Below are 18,863 nucleotides of genomic sequence, written 5' to 3' on the forward strand. Positions count from 1 at the left end.
TTCATAAATAATGTCAGAAGAAAGAAAAAGAAAAAGCAGTAAATTTAATACATGTGACAATAACCTAGAAATTTTAAACAGTTTACGCATTTCAAAAGATATAGCTGGGATCTAGTCAAGTCGCCCCGTCTTTATGGATTTCAATTCTTTTTTCTGTAAAATGAAGTGTTTAATTGGTCTTTGAGATCTCTGTCAGCAATAAGATCAAGAAATTATAAATGTTTTTCAAAAGCTAGAATTTGTACATATGGGTTGTTCTCTCAGTCTGAACCCCATGAAGAAACTGTTTAAGATTTGGGAAGAAGAAGTAACAAAGAAGTAGGGCATATCATTATATATACATATTATTCTGAACCATTTGCTTTGTATAATAATGGATGTCCGGCGGCTTCTTGATTTAAAGGAAGAATATAGAAGTAGTAAAAGTATAGGATTTGAAGTTTAGAGAACTGGCTTTGAACCCTAGATCTGTCCTAAGTATGTGTGTTTTGCATGTGTGCATATGTGTGTGAGTTAAATTAAAATAAATTAGCACTTCTGTGTATGAATCATTTCTCAAGTACTAAGCACAATACCTTGCAAAGTCATGTGTTTTTCATTGACAAGGTTGACATTCAAAGAAATCGAGCTGCCTGCCCAAAGTGAATCGCTATGCTGCCATTTGACTCCCTGCCAGCCTGACTTCCAAGATCTTGCTCTGTGAGGTCACGCAGCTTCCCTGAACTCCTGCTATTTCCATGGCAAAATGAGCAGCCCCAACTCAGGGACAGAAGGCACTGGGAGACTGCATCGCTGGTGGAGTCCGACATAAATGTCAGTTGTGACTGGTGATGACAGTGACAATCATCTTATCTTAGAGACGGTCATTTGGAAATTATTTCCCAATAAAAGGTCATCATGAGTAACACAGAACGTAAAACTGTAAGTAAATCTAGAACCCAAGTAAGTCTTTGTAAAATGCTGAGGAAATCCGTCTGGCAAAAAATGCCAAGTAATGTGGAATGTGTAGAGAGAGATGGGTCCTTTGCCTTTTCCGCCACTTAACGCTGCCCATCTTCTGCCCCTCACCTGGATGCTCAGACCTTTCTAGCTCCTAGATCACTCTAACATCCACCTTGGTGTACATTCATAACAGAAGGGGAGCAGCAGATTAGGGGGTCAGGGTATGGGCTTTGTGTTCAGAAAGACATTGGTTTGAATCCCAACTTTGCTGCTTATTAGTTGTTAAATTATAAGAAATAATATTCTGAAGCACAAGCCTCCTTCCCTGAAAAATGGGGATAATAATAAGACTGATCACATATGATCCTTGAGAGAACAAATTCAGCAGTGGCATGTGAAGCACAATGAGCATTGCTTAGCTCACCCAAGTTCCCAAGAAATGTTGGTTACTGTTATTAACAGCTTAAAGACGTCTTCCAATCATTTTAAAAATGATCAATGTCTCTTTTTTTGAATTATGGTTTTCTCAGGGTATATGCCCAGTAGTGGGATTGCTGGGTCATATGGTAGTTCTATTTTTAGTTTTTTAAGGAACCTCCATACTGTTTTCCATAGCGGCTGTATCAATTTACATTCCCACCAACAGTGCAAGAGGGTTCCCTTTTCCCCACACCTTCTCCAGAATTTATTGTTTGTAGATTTTTTTGAAAATGGCCATTCTGACCAGTGTGAGGTGATACCTCATTGTAGTTTTGATTTGCATTTCTCTAATGATTAGTGATGTTGAGCATCCTTTCATGTGTTTTTTGGCAATCTGTATATCTTCTTTGTACCACAATGTTCATTGCAGCACTGTTTACAATAGCCAGGACATGGAAGCAAACTAAGTGTCCATCGACAGATGAATGGATAAAGAAGATGGGGCACATATATACAATGGAATATTACTCAGCCATAAAAGAAACAAAATTGAGTTATTTGTAGTGAGGTGGATGGACCTAGAGTCTGTCATACAGAGTGAAGTAAGTCAGAAAGAGAAAAACAAATACCATATGCTAACACATATATATGGAATCCAAAAAAGAAAAAAAGAAAGGTTCTGATGAACCTAGGGACAGGACAGGAATAAAGACATAGACATAGAGAATGGACTTGAGGACATGGGGGTGGGGAAGGGTAAGCTGGGAGGAAGTGAGAGAGTAGCATTGACATATATATACTGCCCAATGTAAAATACGTAGCTAGTGGGAAGCACCTGCATAACACAGGGAGATCAGCTTGGTGCTTTGTGACCACCTAGAGGGGTGGGATAGGGAGGGTGGGAGGGAGATGCAAGGGGGAGGGGATATATGTATACATATAGCTGATTCACTTTGTTATACTGCAGAAACTAACACAACCTTATAAAGCAATTTTACTCCATTAAAGATGTTAAAAAAATTTAAAAAATAAAAATAAAAGGGACCAGTGGCTTTCACAGGTGATCAAATTCAAGGATAAAGGCAGAGTCGAGTTAGCTTGTATTAGAAACTGAAAGGCCTTCTCTCCTTCCCCGTGAGTGTTCCTTGCAGACATTTCTATCCTGCCTAGGGGCAATCCCTGCCCTGGTCATGACAAGTTCTCTGGTCATGACAAGTTCTCTTACAAACTGGTAAAAATAAAAAGGTACAAGTATAAACGAGAATTGAGCCCTCTACCTAGCCATATCATTTTTGTGAAATTATTTATCTTGAGATCTTTTCTATAACTAGAATGCTCCCTTAGGTCCTTGGCAATGCCACGAGTCTGGGAATCCTTGCCTTTACAATAGCCAGATCGTTTATTGAGGCATCATGACCAGGAAGGCACAAGATATAGGAAATGAACAATAGTCTAGGATATCTGGCGCTGGTCCTGGCTCTATGTATAAACTTGTGGGGCAAAGGGTAAGGGATTTAACTAGCAAGAGCCTCGTGTCTCTATCTATGAATTGGGCAATGATGATTATTTTCCAGGAGCATTTTTGAGAGTTGAATGGTATCTTCTAATCATAGATCCAATCCATGTAAGGAGGACATACAGGGGTTTGTCTTCCTGCTTTCTTTCATCCCCTTTCTATTCCCTTTACGTCTCTGTCCCTCCGTTTATTCAGTCTTTCCTGCCAACTCCCAGCTGTACATAGACTATCAGCTTCCCCTACTGTAACATCTCAAAAGATGCTTACTTTCTATAGGGAGCATTATCACAGGGTTATATAACTGCTTATTTAATTGCCTGGCTTCTCCTAAGCACTAGGAGTTCCACTAGGGCAAGGTTTCTGCTTCAATTGCTAAATTGTATATGACCTTCATTCACCATGTTGCCTGACACATAGTAGACACTCAGTTGCTATTTGTTATGCCAAGCTGTGATGGACATTGGGGAAAAATAATGAAAAAGACCTAGTGACCAGTCTCTAAGAGCTCACATATGCTGCCTACAGATGACATCATTGAGTGATTCTTTACTCAATCATTCATTCATTCCACAGTTATTAATGAACATCTACTATGTGCCAGGTGCCATCTAGGGATACAGGGTTGGAACAATACAGATACTATCTTTGCTCTCAGTGACTTATATCCTAGTGCATAGAGACTGACTGTGAACAAACAAATGAATAAACAAGATGGCCTCAGACGATTGCTCTGAAGATGACATAATAGAAAGATAGATTGGACAATGAAGGTCATGAAGGGGTTACTTCAGATCATGCACTTTAGGAAAGGCCCTCTGAGGAGGTGATATTTGAACTGAGGAGTGATGACAGGGTGGGGCAGCATAGAAAGCTATAAGGGAAATACATTCCTGGTAGAGGGAAAAGCACGTAAGAGTCTCATGTTTGGAGGAAGTTTGGGTTGGATGAGGGAAGAAGGATAAGGCCTGTGTGTCTGGAGTGTGGTGTTGGGGTAAGTGTAAGGCGTGAGGTCCAACAGGCAGACAAAGGCCTTACAAGTTAGAGCCCCTGGACATATCTCCTCATCTAGTCTCTTCTAGGTTCTCTGTGCTCAATGAAACCACTGGGAACAGGTTCCACAAGCAGCCAGCTCAATAATCTAAACTTAGGGTGGGCTGAATAAAAACTTGAATTCACGAGACCTCTGCCAAACCAAAGCACCAGCCAACCAACCAACCAACCAACAGACAATGTCCTCACCCCTCCCAAAAAAACCAACACAAAACCAAAGAAACATGTGGTTCAAAAAGCAGGAAAAAAAGAAAACCAGAAAAGTATGGAGGAGATTCCATTTCTATAAACTGATTTTTTTTTTTAATGAAAAGAAACATTTTGCAAATGCCTGTTTTCCACACAGTCGGGTATCTCATATAAAATGAAGCCAGGCTGAGAACAAGAGAATTATCAGTCTTTAGAGGACTGTCCCAGAAAATGTCCTTTGCTATTTGCTCCTGGGAAACGATGGACGGACACAGATAAGAAAAGACTGGGATTCCACGGTCCATCATTTTACAGGAGAAATAGTTCCCGTAGGATTTTCTTAGCCAAAGAATCTAGAAAGTGAAGGAAACACATTTTTGTCTGCTGTTTTGTTTATAAACATGTCTCTCTCTCTTTTTAAAAAATTTAAATAAATCTGTGTACTTTTTTCCAGAAGGAAAAAAATGCTAGTGCTGACACCTTGCTCCCTCATTCCTTTCCCAGTAACTTCCACATTTTTTACTGATGTTGTCATTAGGGAATGCCAGGGAAAAAGCTTAGTGCTTTCTGTGAAAATCGTTTCACTAAGGGAAGCAAGACAGCTGACTGATAAGATAATTTAAATGGCAGCAGGAAAGGCACTTAAAATGGCTGAGGGTATAAATGACAGAAAGAACAGAAATGAGAGGTTTTGAAGATGTGGTGTAGGCATCAGCTTGGGGGACCGTGGGAAAGGGCACCCCGAGCATGGCAGTATTTTGCATTTTTCTTTCTATCAGAACAGGAACTTCTCAGGCTTGGAAATAGAAAAGACAGCTATTGAAAATTAATCTTTCAAATAAAAAAGGAATATAAAATGACTTCTGAAAGGCAAGGGGAAAAAAAGCATTGATTGGATCCCTCTTCTGAGTCAGACCCTGTGTACTGTACTTCTCTTGTATTATTTATTCCTCCCTCAACTCAATAAGGCAGGAATCCTTACTTCATGTTAGTAAAGGAAGAAACTTGAACTCAAAGAACATAAGAAAGTCACTCAAACGTCATCTTGCTGATATGCAGTGGAGCTTTGATTAGAACTAGATTTTTTGACTCTGATTTCCAGGCCAGCCTTAGGTGCTATTGTAATTCTTCTTAAATGCAGTGATGTAGGGAGCTCACACTAGCAATACGTCATCATCATCATCATCATCGTCATCATAAGCTGATGGTTACCTATTTTAAGAAAGAACCTAAGAGAACATACTTGGAAATGATTTTTTTTCAGTGTAAAATATTTATATGTTACATAAACTTGGTTTAAAATGAACGAAAAAGTACAAATGCAAAATGTAGAAATGACAAAGGGCAGCATATCAACTTATCATGAAGCAGTTTGTAATTATGGAATAGGATGCTATCATTACATACTTTCTAAAGGTGACCGACCCACAAAACAATTAAAATAATGTGCACGTTTAAACAGATGTCCTACCACCACTGCCACACATGAGTACCTTAAATAACCGTTTAAAAAAATGGTTACCCCTGAGCCTATCTGCTCTCAGAGCCAAATTTGCTCTTCGCTTGCCCTTGAGTGAATCAGAGAGTGAAGGCGTGTTGATCCCTGAGACTGGATGTCCCAGGCTCTCTGGTCAGCTGGTTTCTGGTTGGGTGTGAAGCCCTGGGAGCAGGCTGGAGAGAGGAGAAGAGGGAAGCCAAGGTATTTCTCCTGGGTCCCCTCAGGCCCAACCTGCATTTCCCCTATGAGCCCATGTCCTGCCAGGCAGGCCCACCTGTTCTGGCTTCCTCCAGGTGACCCCCACCCCTGGGTTCTGGAAATACCTTCCTCTGTCCTCTGGCCCAAGAGAGTAAGGGTTTCCTGCTGTTCTAGCTAAGTCTCAGTGACCACACAGACCCCTGTTTGACTTCTCAGCTCTGCCATCCTGGTGTAACAAGCCCCCCACCCCTTTGACATGCCCAGGTGGTTTCTCTGTCCTTCTGAGGCTCCAACCACCACAACTGGAGAGAGAGCAACCGCTTGCAAAAGTGAAAGAAGGCTGGCATTGGCTTCCCTAGTGCCCACCTTCTCCTCTGCCCACCCTCTCTCCCTGGTCCTTCCTCTTTGGTCTTATCTAAACTTTCTTCCCAGAAAAGGTCTAAAACTTGGCCAAACAGGTTAACAAAAATGACTTAAACATTTTCCTTAGAATGTTATCTCTAAAGTGAACCTACATTTCACCCAGATTGGCACCTTAAGTACAAGGCAATAAAGCCCATGGCCAGCCTCAGTCAGTCATGGAAAAAGCTGTTTAAATTAAATTGTACTTTATCTTGACCCTAAGCATGGCATTAACTAGAAAGCAACTTACTTAGGTATAAGTCCCTCTTTGACCCAAATTCTAAACTAATCAAGGAAATGATGAATAATAAAACAGAAGGTAACATGGGGTAGAAATACACATTATCTAACTATGAACATTTATGGAAGCATGTGCTAAGTGTGGAATACTGTTCTAATTGAGTTTCATGCCTTATTTCATTTAATTGCCACAGTAGTCTTAGCAAGGTAGGCATGATTCTTAATTTGAGACGAAAAAAGTGAGATTCAAAGAGATGAAGTAATATGTCAAGGTCAGAGCTAGTAAACTCTGGAGCCAAGATTTAGGGTCAAATCTTCTTTTCCTGCCCATGTTATTTCAGTTTTGCAAAGTACATGATGAGCGGGGGAGATTAAAAAACCATTGGGCCATGCACTGGACTGGACCCAAAGAGGAAGTATTATGTCTAGCCCCAGAATGTTTAGAGTTTTTGGAGCCGATATTTAAAAATTGAAAAAGTGGGATATCTAGCAAAAGCGGACCTGTACCCTGTAAGACATAAGGCTGCCGGCTTGTGGAGAGGCCCAGGCTCTCAGATTTACAGCCATCCTTATGTTTCTCTCATGGATTTCCAGCATTTTTCTTCACACATCTGCTGCACTATCTCATGCCGTCTGTTTGGCCTTGTATGTATTTGAGACCCCTGCTGAAATGTTTATGCCTAGCATTAGTTTCTGGAAAACTGGGGTTCTAGTTCCATTTCTGTGAGCAGAGAATGATAAGTGTAACAAAGATCCTGGAGTGGAATATCATGGTTCAAATCCCAGCGGTGTGATGGTCTAGACGTATGACCTTGGGCAAATGAATTATCCTTTTAGGTCTCAAGTCCCACATTTATTAAATGTGTATATCATTAGGACTAACCACAAAATATTATTATGAGGATAAATAAGTCATTATTTATAAAGAGTAAGAACAGTGCCTGTCTCCTAATACATAAAATACATACATATGTACATGCATATATATGCATATGTATACAGGATACACAAACACATTAAAAAAATAATGACCTAAAAGTCAGTGTGTATTAATGGAAAACCATTCAAGAAGGAGTCAGGAAAACTAGAAAAACCAAATATTTGACGTTTTGGGGTCTCTGTTACCATATAAGCATCAGCAGTATTTTTAGGGAGGCAGGAACAAAATCTGATAATATATACAGAATTCTTCAACCTTGAGGTGAGTATACAAGTGCACAATGGTATTTCAGTTTTAGATATCAGACCATATACATTGAGTTCCTGTGTCTTTTACAATGATAGGTTCTGGGTGGGGAGATTAAGAGGTATAATCTTGCTCCTCACTGTGTAATAGCTTACAATTCATTACAGTTACGGTAATTTTGTATAATTCTAGCATATAACACCTTCTTCCACACTGAGGCAAAAATACCTTGACAAAACACAAGTCAAATCCTGTGATATTTCTTTCTAAATCCTTCAGTTATCTCATTTTATTCAGAGTAGTTTTCTACAATTTGCTTTTTTCATTGGAAAAAAACCACACCATGTAGGCATGCTGCTTTACACTTAAAATAAATACAGTGGCAGAAAAAATAAAATCTAAGCATTGTCATTGTAAAAAGATCCATATTTTTAAACTACTGTAACCTTAATAAAAACAGTGACCCCTTATGGTCCAGTCTCTGCATGCAGTGAAGTTCAAACGATACCAGTCTAAACGCTTATTGGCAACTTAAAATGAATTTTAATATTTATTTAATTTCTCAAAGGACATTGAAGGCATTACAATTCATTACCTGCAGCAAACTTGCCAAAGCTTTTTCCTCTACTGCCATCTGTTTTAAACCCTGAATTACTTCCAAGTTTCATCAGAAGGAATCACTCAAGGTCCCTTTAGTCCCAGCTTGTGAGGCCTTTCTTATTCTTATACACAAACACCAAATTCTTTGTTATTTAGATCAAGTTAATTTCTCTGACTATAAACAGTTCTCTTTTCTTCTGCCTCTCAGTTATTTCTCTATCTACCATTTCTTTGGATTCTACCTTTAAAAAAAAAAAAATGTTCTTAGCAAAGAGCTACCAAAGGCTGCTTAACATTAGTTTTTCTATCCCAAACAATGAGAAAGATTGAATATAATCTAGTTTACTTTGAGTTGTTAAACCTGCTGCTTTATTTTCACAGCCAGAAGTGATGAAAAGTTAGATTCCTAAGTGTGCATTGTTAGTGAAGGCATCATGACCATCATCAGAGTTATCACCACAAATATCAACCTCTTTTTCATCATCATCAACATCATTCTTATTCTCTTTTATTTATTTTTTTATTATGTGCTATCTGCCAGCAACCATACTAAGTCTTTTATAAGCATTACCTCATGTCCATAGCGTGATGAGTTCCACAATAATCCAGAAACCAATTCCTCCTTTTTCATAAGACTTCTACCTCACAGCCCAAGATGAGTTCACCAACTTCAACATCATGTCCACGTTGCATCCACAGCAAAGAGGGAGAGGAAAAGTAGAAGGCACATCCCTTTTTTAAGTTATAACTGGAAATGATACATTTCTTTTTCTTCCATCTACTTATATGAACTTCAGGGGCGTTATTAGAAAAGAAGATACAGCAGAACATCTGATGGTCACAGCTAGAAGGATCTTGTTGAATTCTTTGTGTCTCTTTCAGGGTGTGACACAGAGCTCAGTATAAAGTTTTATGCTCCATAAAAGCTCATCAGTTTAAAGAATAAACTCTGAGATGTAAGAGAGTCATGGTGAACTGTTGATTTCATAAAGGTTTTATGATGTAGATTTGTTTGCTGGGTTCTGAAGACTGAGATCTGATTGCGGAGAGACAGGGAATAAACAAATCATGCTGGATTTTCTTAAGAGGAAAGGCAGAGGTAGGTGTATGTTATATGTGAGGGTCTGTGAGGAGAAGAATCTGGCTAAATTCTGCCAGTTGCATGGAACAAGATACTGAGAAGATGCTCTTCCTGGCCAAAGGTTATCAGGCTTCTCTGAATTCTCTTCTCACCTAGGCCTCAAACTTTGGGCTTCTGTGTCTGTCTTTGTATTTCCCAGTTTTAGCAAGAATCCTCCTAAGTCATTTTATCCAGATTCCCAACCCTTGATATCTGATCATCCTCAATATCTGATCAAATTTCTTATGCCCCACAGTCATCTGGGTAATATCTGATCATCCTGAGCTGTCTTCAGCAAGAATCCTATTAGATCTGTTTAACCAGAATGCCCCACCCTCATCCCTCATGTTTCCTTTTAGTAATTCTTTACCCACCGACAACCTTCCCCCAACCCAACCTGATCCTTGGTCCTAAAATCCCCTCTTGTCCTTGCTTTGCAACCAGTTCTATCCTGAGGTCTTTTTTCCCCTAGTGTAAGAGTTCCTCAATAAAATCTATTTTTATTTTTTTACTGTCCAGCTCTGGATTTCTTTGACAATACTTGGAGACTGTCAAGACTGGGAGGGTCTGCAAATCTAGATAACAGAACTCTGACTTCATTCATCAAATGAAAGAGTGAGCTGTAATAGGTTCTCGATGAAGGGAATTCCATAACCTAAATCACCTCCTAAGCTGGGAGGTATGTAAGACAGGGAGAGATTGGATAGAACCAGGGGAAAGAGAGGCTCTTTCTTAGTATCTAAATATAAACAGATGACAACTTCAATGAAGTAGGAGCAGAGGGGCTAGCAAAGCATTAAAAGGAAGAGTTGACTGATTTTTTGTCATTAAATATTGAATTTAAAGAAGAGGGAGCAGTTGAAGAGGACCTCAAATTGTCGAGTCTTGGAGGTTTGGATCATGACAATGATGATTGTAGGAAAGAGGAAGCGGAACAAAAATAGAATGCCTTTGGGGATGTTTTGAAACCAGGAGAAGAAGAATTGAACATCTGATTTGATAAGTACAGTAGGACATGCAGATCGGAGGTCTTGAAGTTTGGCCTGCAGATACGGGGATTGAGCTCTGCAAAAGGGCATTGGCTGGAGAAGCTCTTACCTCACAGCACAGTCCTCACGTTCTCGTACAAGGCACAAGTTCATTGTAGAGCTAGAAATCTCCTGGTGGCACAGCAAATACCTAGACTTAGTGCTGTCTGCCCTTCAGCTCAATTTAACAGATGTGCAATTGTATGTGAGGCCCTCCTGCAGTAAGACAAATCCCTTCAGTTGCTGAGGTAACTGGATTTATTTTTGTTCTCCTTTGTTTCCAAACTAGTTTTGGAGCTCCTGACACAACCCTGTGACTATTTGTAGGCTCTACACAAGTTTTTGCAGTGAATCTATGGGGACTTCTATGTCAACCACTCTGGACTTACAGGTTTGTTTTACTAATAAGATGCTGATCAGAATTCAATGATCTGTTGCAGTGAGGCTGCCTGAATGCATTATGTAGGAGTTATATTTTCGTGTCATTTTAGGTTCAAAGTTGTAATGTTAGACTTATCACTTAAGAGGCAGCCAGTAATCCTTTAAAATATAAATGCAATTTCTCTGCTCAAACACACTCAATGTTCCATTTATATTGCTGTCATGATAAAACAAGTTCTTACTAACTACAAGACTTAGAATTACCTGGTCCTAGCTCCCTGTCTTATCTCATCTTTCACCTCCAGCCACTCCCCTGCCAGCCTCAAGGCCTCCACTGGCCATTGCCCTCTTGTGAAATGATCTTCCCCCAGATACACCAATGGCTCTCTCCCTCCCATAGGCTATGAGGTCTCAGTGAGTTGTTCCCTGACAACTATACAAAATATGGCAGCCCTGCCACTCCCATCACTCTTTCTTACCCTGAACCTGTTTTATTCAACTTTATTGGACTTACCACAAATTGATGTCCCATGTATTTGTTCATTTGCACATTGCCTTGTTCCCTCCCCCCAAGAATATAAAAGCATTATGAGGATATTGAATTTGGCTATTAATATAAACAGTTAATACAAGCTGCATTCCAATGCAAAGAATAGTGTTTTGCACATAGCAAATGTATATATATACACATATACATGTATGATCAATTAATAGATTAAAATGAATGAGTGTCAGGGTAAATTTCAATTTTTGGCTTGATGGTAAATTGTCTACATTTTTGTTACAGGAATCACTGCTTCAAGTTTGAGTGCATAAACGTGCCCCATCCTAAACCTTCTGTAACATCCCAACCAGAAGTGGTAGCTTTCTCCTCTGATCCACTCTATATAATTCTAACATGATTTATAGCTGTATGGTCTTGGGTTTGTTACTAACAATGATCCTGAGTTTCATCATCTGAAAAGTGGATAATACCATCTCTCCCATGATGTGTGATAAATGAAGATAAATGAGATAATCCAAGCATGGTGCTTGACATGGGCTCTGGGCAAGTCTTCCATGAATGTGGGCTATAATTTTCAACTAAGTTACAGGCTCTTGAAGAGCAGACCTCATGAGTGTGGACATGGAATGTTGACCATCTCCTTCACACAGGAGTGATAGCTGAGGTCGATGTACAGGATACATTTCTGATTGTACACATGGAAATGGATCTTGACATATATTTTTTTAGCCCTGATGATTACATAGCCTCCAGTAACTCCAGCAGTGTGGGAATATCCTACATACATAAGGACTAGAGATTTTATTTCAGCCTTGAAAATATTCTGAATTTAGGCTCTCGTGATTGATGATTTTGGTTGCTCTCATCCAGCGGAGAGAAGGATGGTATGTTAGTTTTTTGACTTAAAAAGATATTCAGGTGTAATCTTACCTGATTCCTAATTTTTGGCCTGCCAGAATTGAAACTCAACCCTAACCATAATCATCACTAAGAATGACTTTTGAAGCCCTCCCATGGATACGCTGTTCAGGATACAATAATACACCACATCTCCTGAGTTAGAAAAATGAGTTAATGAAGGGGGCGGGGTTCCTGACTCAGAGACATGAAGATATAAAACCAGAGCAGGCAACAGAGGACTCTTTTTTTTTTTTTTTTAATTTTTGGCTGCGTTGGGTCTTCGATGCTGTGTGCGGGCTTTCTCTAGTTGTGGTGAGCGCGGGCTACTCTTCGTTGCGTTGCGCAGGCTTCTCATTGTGGTGGCTTCTCTTTGTTGCAGAACACAGGCTCTAGGCACACGGGCTTCAGTAGCTGTGGCACACGGGCTCAGTAGTTGTGGCTCACGGGCTCTAGAGCACAGGCTCAGCGGTTGTGGCGCACGGGCTTAGTTGCTCCCCGGCATGTGGGATCTTCCCGGACCAGGGCTCAAATCCGTGTCCCCTACATTGGCAGGCGGATTCTTAACCACTGCACCACCAGGGAAGTCCCAGCAACAGAGGACTCTTGAGGAGGACTGAAACATGCCACACAGGATCCAGAAGAGCTTCCTGCCTGTCGCCTGATATAACACTCAGGTCTTGGGGTCAAAATTGTACAGGGTTCTATTGGCTCAAGCCTCTGTAGCTTTGTCTCCACAAAATATCTCACCATTACATGTACTTATATGAATCACTGATTATAAAGGCAGACCTAACTGATTCTTCTGTGGGGACAAATGAACCCAATCATTCCAAAGCTGCAGTGTGATTTAAGCTAATTAACACCCAGGCTCTTAATCTTTGTCAAAAAGTACTAGCAGGACTTCCCTGGTGGTGCAGTGGTTGAGAATCTGCCTGCCAATGCAGGGGACACGGGTTCGAGCCCTGGTCTGGGAAGATCCCACATGCCGCGGAGCAGCTAGGCCCGTGAGCCACAATTACTGAGCCTGCGCGTCTGGAGCCTGTGCTCCGCAACAGGAGAGGCCACAACAGTGAGAGGCCCGTGCACCGTGATGAAGAGTGGCCCCCGCTTGCCACAACTAGAGAAAGCCCTCGCACAGAAACGAAGACCCAACACAGCCATAAATAAATAAATAAATAAAATGTTAAAAAAAAAAAAAAAAGTACTAGCAAAACTCCTCAGTGACCCTAATTCCTCACCCTTGGTCCAAAGGTAGCATGTTTTCCAAGTCCAGGTGTATGGATTGGATGAATGCACTTCCCCTTATTTATGACATGACTGATGGGAGTGACCCCAACTTAATTAGTGGATATGGGAGATTCACTGCGTCTTCAAGTCACACCCAAGGGAACAGAACAGATTCTATAGGACTGACAAAGGTGACAAGACACCACTTGTCATGGACCCTTCTCTTCCTAACTTGCTACAACAAAAGCAGTATATAGGTCAATCTTTTTGGTACATTGAAATGTATCAGTAGCAGCTAGCACATATTTTTATAGGTGAGTACGAGGTTAGCTTTACTCTTTCTGTATATAAACACTCTCACTTCATCATTTTTCAAGGTTAGGTAATAACAAGCCAAGAAAACCCCCCCAAAACCCCACAACCCACCTCTTAAAGAATTGTCTGTGCAAGATTTAAGCTAATTAAATAAACATGACTCCTGGTATCTTGGAATTGTGTCTAAATAGAAAATATTGATAAAGGAAAGCATACTGGAGATCTAAGGCTTTCTCTTCATTCATTTAAGCAAGACATTACTGAACATTTAATTTGAGGCGGGCACTGTACAGATGCCTGCAAGTAATTGACTACTTGGAAAACAGATGTGCTCACAGAGAGGCACAGAACAGAACAGAAGGTAACAAGCGCCATATTGGGTTAATAAGCAATGCAAAAGGCGAAAGCAGAGAAAGGAAATATAGACTTTCATGGCAACCAGCCCGATTTTTTGGTTCTATTCATCACAGTGGTAATTACTTATCCAATGTCTGTTTCTCTTCTGAAACGTGAATTCCAGAAGGGCAGGGGCATGTGCAATGTTTCTTTGTTGTATTACTAGCACCTAGTTTTAGGAACAGATTTCACAAAGATCTTCAGCCTGGGTCAGCCAGGGTAACGCAGACCTCGGGAGCTGCCCCAAGATCTCCTTTGACATGCCTTTCAGAGTAAGCACTCAGGGAATTGTGGGGCTGTTGACAGTTACTCTCACCAGATAGGCACATAGCTAGAGTCCACAGAGCAGTTGGGAGAGGCCAAGAGGACGCCAAATAACCCCATGGGAATGGCAAATGGGGCTCCTTTAAGCACCTGATGAAATTCCCACTTCACTCAGTCAGTGGAGATTGCAGTGGGATATCTTCATGGGAATTGGCGGTTAGTGATGTCTGCCCTTTTTATAAGGCTTATCCCATTCAGCCCAGTGGTTTGTACAGCTGTGTTCATAGAGTCAAGTTCATGAATCCTTTACTGACAGTAAAGGAAGTTGTATTCTTTTCCTTTCATATTAATATTTTCCATCAGGGTTAGCCACCACTTACTAGTACCAATCCAGATACTTAATTAAATGTCCAATAAGCAGTTTTTAGACGCATGAATATTAGATGGTTACATTTTCTGACTTATACACATATTAAAAATTTAGAGAATGTGAAAATGCGATGAAGACTATTAAAATCTGCTCAAACTCTTATAAGCAAAGTAAAATTTGTATAACATTTAATTCATGTCATTCTAGATATTTTTCTGTGTATACATACGAATATGTATAAATACAAAGAAACAATGCCCCAGGAACATCTAAAAGATGTCCTCCTTTTTCAAAATATTCTAAGAAAAATATAATATTTGAGAGGGAAACTGGAGCTTAGTTAGAAGTAATAGTTTCGTTTATAATCATCAAAATGTCTCTGACACTTATTTCTTGACTATTTGATATGTCAAAGGTTAAGAGAGAGGTATCAAAGCCTCTTACAATGATAGTGGTTTCCAGATTTTTCCAGTATTTCTAACACCTTTTTGATATCTGTAGTAGAAATGCTGCTGGTTGTTCACCTTAATTTTTGATTGTGTGACAATGCTTGGAACTATTATTGAAATCAGTATTGCCATCCCTACTATAATTCTGTTTGACTTTGGTGAATATTTGTTTACTTTTAAACTTTTCTGTAAAGTTTAGATACATCTCAAGCAGTTATTTAATTTACAGTGCAGTTTCCTCATTTGTAAAGTGGGAACAAAAGTAGTACCGATAAGTTTTCCGTGAAGACAAAATAAACCAATACATGTAAAGTATTCACAACAGATCTGGCAGTTAATTAATGCTTGTCATTATTACCCTGAATGTAGTATTTGCTCATTTTTAAAATATTTTACCTTGGTAAGTTTTTCTGAGGGTCCTTGTCCTTTGATAAATAATTTGAATCCTTTTCCTTTATTACTAGAATTGATTTGGTTAGCTTCATGTCATTAATTTTATTTAATGCTTTAAAATAACTTTACTCTTCATTTCCTTTCTTCAACTCTATGGACCATGTTTATTTGCACTTTTTGGTGGACATCTGGAAAATATACATCCCATTTCAAAGATTTGTTTACGAGTGGTTATTTTTAAGTAATTAAAGTATGTTTTAAAACTTTATTTTTACCACCATCAAAGAGAAAAATTTTTTTCTCTGCCTTCTGTAAGCAACAGAATTTTGCATACTTTGTCTACTTTACTGCCTTTTATCATCCAGTTATGTTAGTTTTTGAATTTAGATATCAAATGTTGCTATCGGTGATGACTTATATAGTCTCTCAATTATAATTTGTGATGTCTGCTTTCCGTTTGTTAATACTATTTATGATAGTAATTCAATGTCATCCCTTACCAATTTCTGTGCTAACTACCATCTGTTTTATAAAATATTTTTCTGTCATTGAGCCATTGATCTTGACTCATTTTAATATTAGCTAGAGAATGTCTTCAGCTCTTTTTCCCCTGCATAGCCATGTGGGTGGTTTCTTTTTCTCAGACTTTGCATTATTTTAGAATTCCTTTCTTTTGGCTTTATACACCAATGAAAGCTTGCAGGGTATAAAAATTTATGGATCACAAACTTTTCTCTCATCACAGTTTTGTGACTGTTTCCTTAGTGTGTTCTGGTATTTGATGTTATAGGAAAGTCTAAGGACAGTCCGATTTTGTCCTTTTTTATATATCTCTCTGCTTCTTTTCTTTTTTGCATGTTTGAATGTAGGATTTTTTTTCTCTGTTATTATAGTTAACACTTCTCCATATGAAACATCTAGTTTTATTATTTTTTTTAATGTCCTGACTCAAACACTCTGATCTCCTTTTATCTACCATCTTCAGACACATTTTATGTGCTAAAAATTTCTCTTCAAATATAAAATTGCTTCTTCCTCTGCCCAGTTGTCCTGGTTCCCTCTGTGGGGCTGTATCTCAGCTGTGGGAGTTTTTTCTTTTTTTTTTTCCTCCACATATGTCAACATCTCTTCCATGATTTCATTCTCACAAGTCCCCTTTACCTACTTCCCCCTGACACACAAATGATGCCCAATGATTTAATTTTCTCATGTCCATTTTTACCACTAAACTTTTCTATGTAGACTTTTATTTTGATATTTTAATTTTTTGAACTTTACCATTCTAATTTTACTCCCTGATTATATCAGCTTGTTATCTCTGTGTATCACCCAATTATTTTATACTATCATGCTTCCTTTTTATATCATCCTGTTATCCCTCTATAGCCCTGTGATTTTTGTTCTTTTCACAGAGACCATGGATTCTTGCCTCTCACTAATGATGTTGTAATAGGCTTTTATTGCTTGGCCTAGATGTAATTCTGTCTCTTGTTTAGGGAATGCAGCAGAAGCATTCTTCTGGGAACTGGTTCATCACATCCCACCTTTTCCCCTCCATCAATGTGGTCCAAATGGAAGATTTCAATCTTCAAGTTTGCACCTCCCTTGTCTGTGACCTTCAGGCATCTCTCTGGCTCCATCCCTCCATACTATACTGATTTCTAGCAGTCCATGCTCCTGATGAATTATCATCCTGCCTATCACCTCTGACAGGGGAAATGTCATCCTGGTTTTTATTTTATGCTTCTCATGAGCAGCTCAAACACTAAGCCAGCCTGCCTTTTCTCCCCCATCCAGAATTCTGTTGCATTATCTTCTTGTTACGCTACTGAGTTCATTATGAACAAGTGAGCTAAAAGCCAGTGAATGAATGAGCCAAAAAAATTTTTTTTACTTTCTTTCATGTACCCAGGGTTACTCTGGCTTATAAAGGTGTATCATAAGCCAACTTGTTATAGATTTTTCTTAACTCAGGGCCATCTGTCTTCAGTTTTGTGAAAATATTGCTCAGATTCTGAGGTTAGGTTGTAAGTCAAGATGAGTTTTGGGTATTTTTGTGAGCATTTCTGTTTGGGTGTATTCAGATGTTCAGGTTATCTGTAGGCTTTGCAGTGGGAAGTTGGAAAGGCTGCAGTGGTGGTTACTAGCCAAAGTCCATTTTTCAAGAGAAATCAGTTCTGTTGGGGATGGTGGTGGTGGAGGTCATGGGAGAGTGGGAGGGTTTCATGGACATGGTGTTATTTTCATATAAGGGACTTGAGTGATTTCTAAAATTGAGAACCTGAGGAGCAGGAAAGGCATTTCAGACCATACGTGATTATCTGAATACTGGTGAAGTACATGAAAAAATAAGGAGGAAGAAAAATCCCGAGATATAACTGGAGATATTTGAGGTTTTATACATCTATGTAATCACAATTATATTGTAAGCTAAAACTAGCTAAAACAGGATTGGGTCTGACATGTTTAAACTTGCAAAGATCATCTATTTCAATGTGTGTGTATAAAGACTAAATAAAGCAGTTTCAAGCTTATCTATATTCAGTGTACTACAGAGCAATTTGTGGTTTGCGTACCCTCTTAAATAAGGACAAATGCTCCTCTGTTTATGTGGTTTGGTCAATGAAATCTTTGTAATTAGATGTGTAAGCTATGCCCATATCAGCAATTTGAAGAAGCTCTGATGATTTTATTTGAAACTTTGACTTTTAAAAATGCAGCAGTCCTCTTTCAATTTTTCATATTCTCCTTCCTGTTATATTATTTTACTGATGACCATTTGCTTTCCTGTTGCTTGTAAATGGTTACTTTATTTAAAACTATGCCCAAAGCGTTTTGGTAGTACCAAAATGTTCACTTATTAAAACTGGTGACGTTGTCATACTGCTTTCATTGCAATGGTTGCTAAGAAAATCATCGGCTTAAGCAATACCAACTGTATTTCAATAGACAAATTAATCTTTTCTTGAAAGCCTCATCTAATCTCCCTTGTTCAACAGGAAGTTTTCTGCCTTGTAGGCATTCGTGATCTTTTGGCAGTAAAGAAGAAATATGATCTCTATAAGTAGAACTTTAAATGATTTTTTTAGAGTAGGAATGCATAAATGTTCTAAAAATACAAGTGGCTCTACTTGAATGCAAGTTTCAAGGGGAATGGATTTATAAAGTATTTATTTCTGCTAGGAATACCATTTGGCAGGAAAAGCACTTTCTTATAGGAGGCAGAGAATAGGATTGTGGGGAAGCCATGGCAAAACATTAATTTATTAAAATA

The 18,863-nt window shown here is 39.0% G+C and overlaps 1 long non-coding RNA gene across 1 annotated transcript; it reads left to right on the forward strand.

Annotated features, from left to right (window-relative positions):
• Window positions 1–493: 493 nt before the first annotated feature.
• LOC309628651 lies at window positions 494–17,941 on the forward strand. The gene is made up of 2 exons (XR_014244614.1): window positions 494–13,083; window positions 13,397–17,941. It is a non-coding gene; the product is annotated as an uncharacterized lncRNA (long non-coding RNA).
• Window positions 17,942–18,863: the final 922 nt, after the last annotated feature.

This window comes from Balaenoptera borealis (genome assembly GCF_965194805.1).
Source record: "Balaenoptera borealis genome assembly, chromosome: 4".
NCBI classification, from domain to species: Eukaryota; Metazoa; Chordata; class Mammalia; order Artiodactyla; family Balaenopteridae; genus Balaenoptera; species Balaenoptera borealis.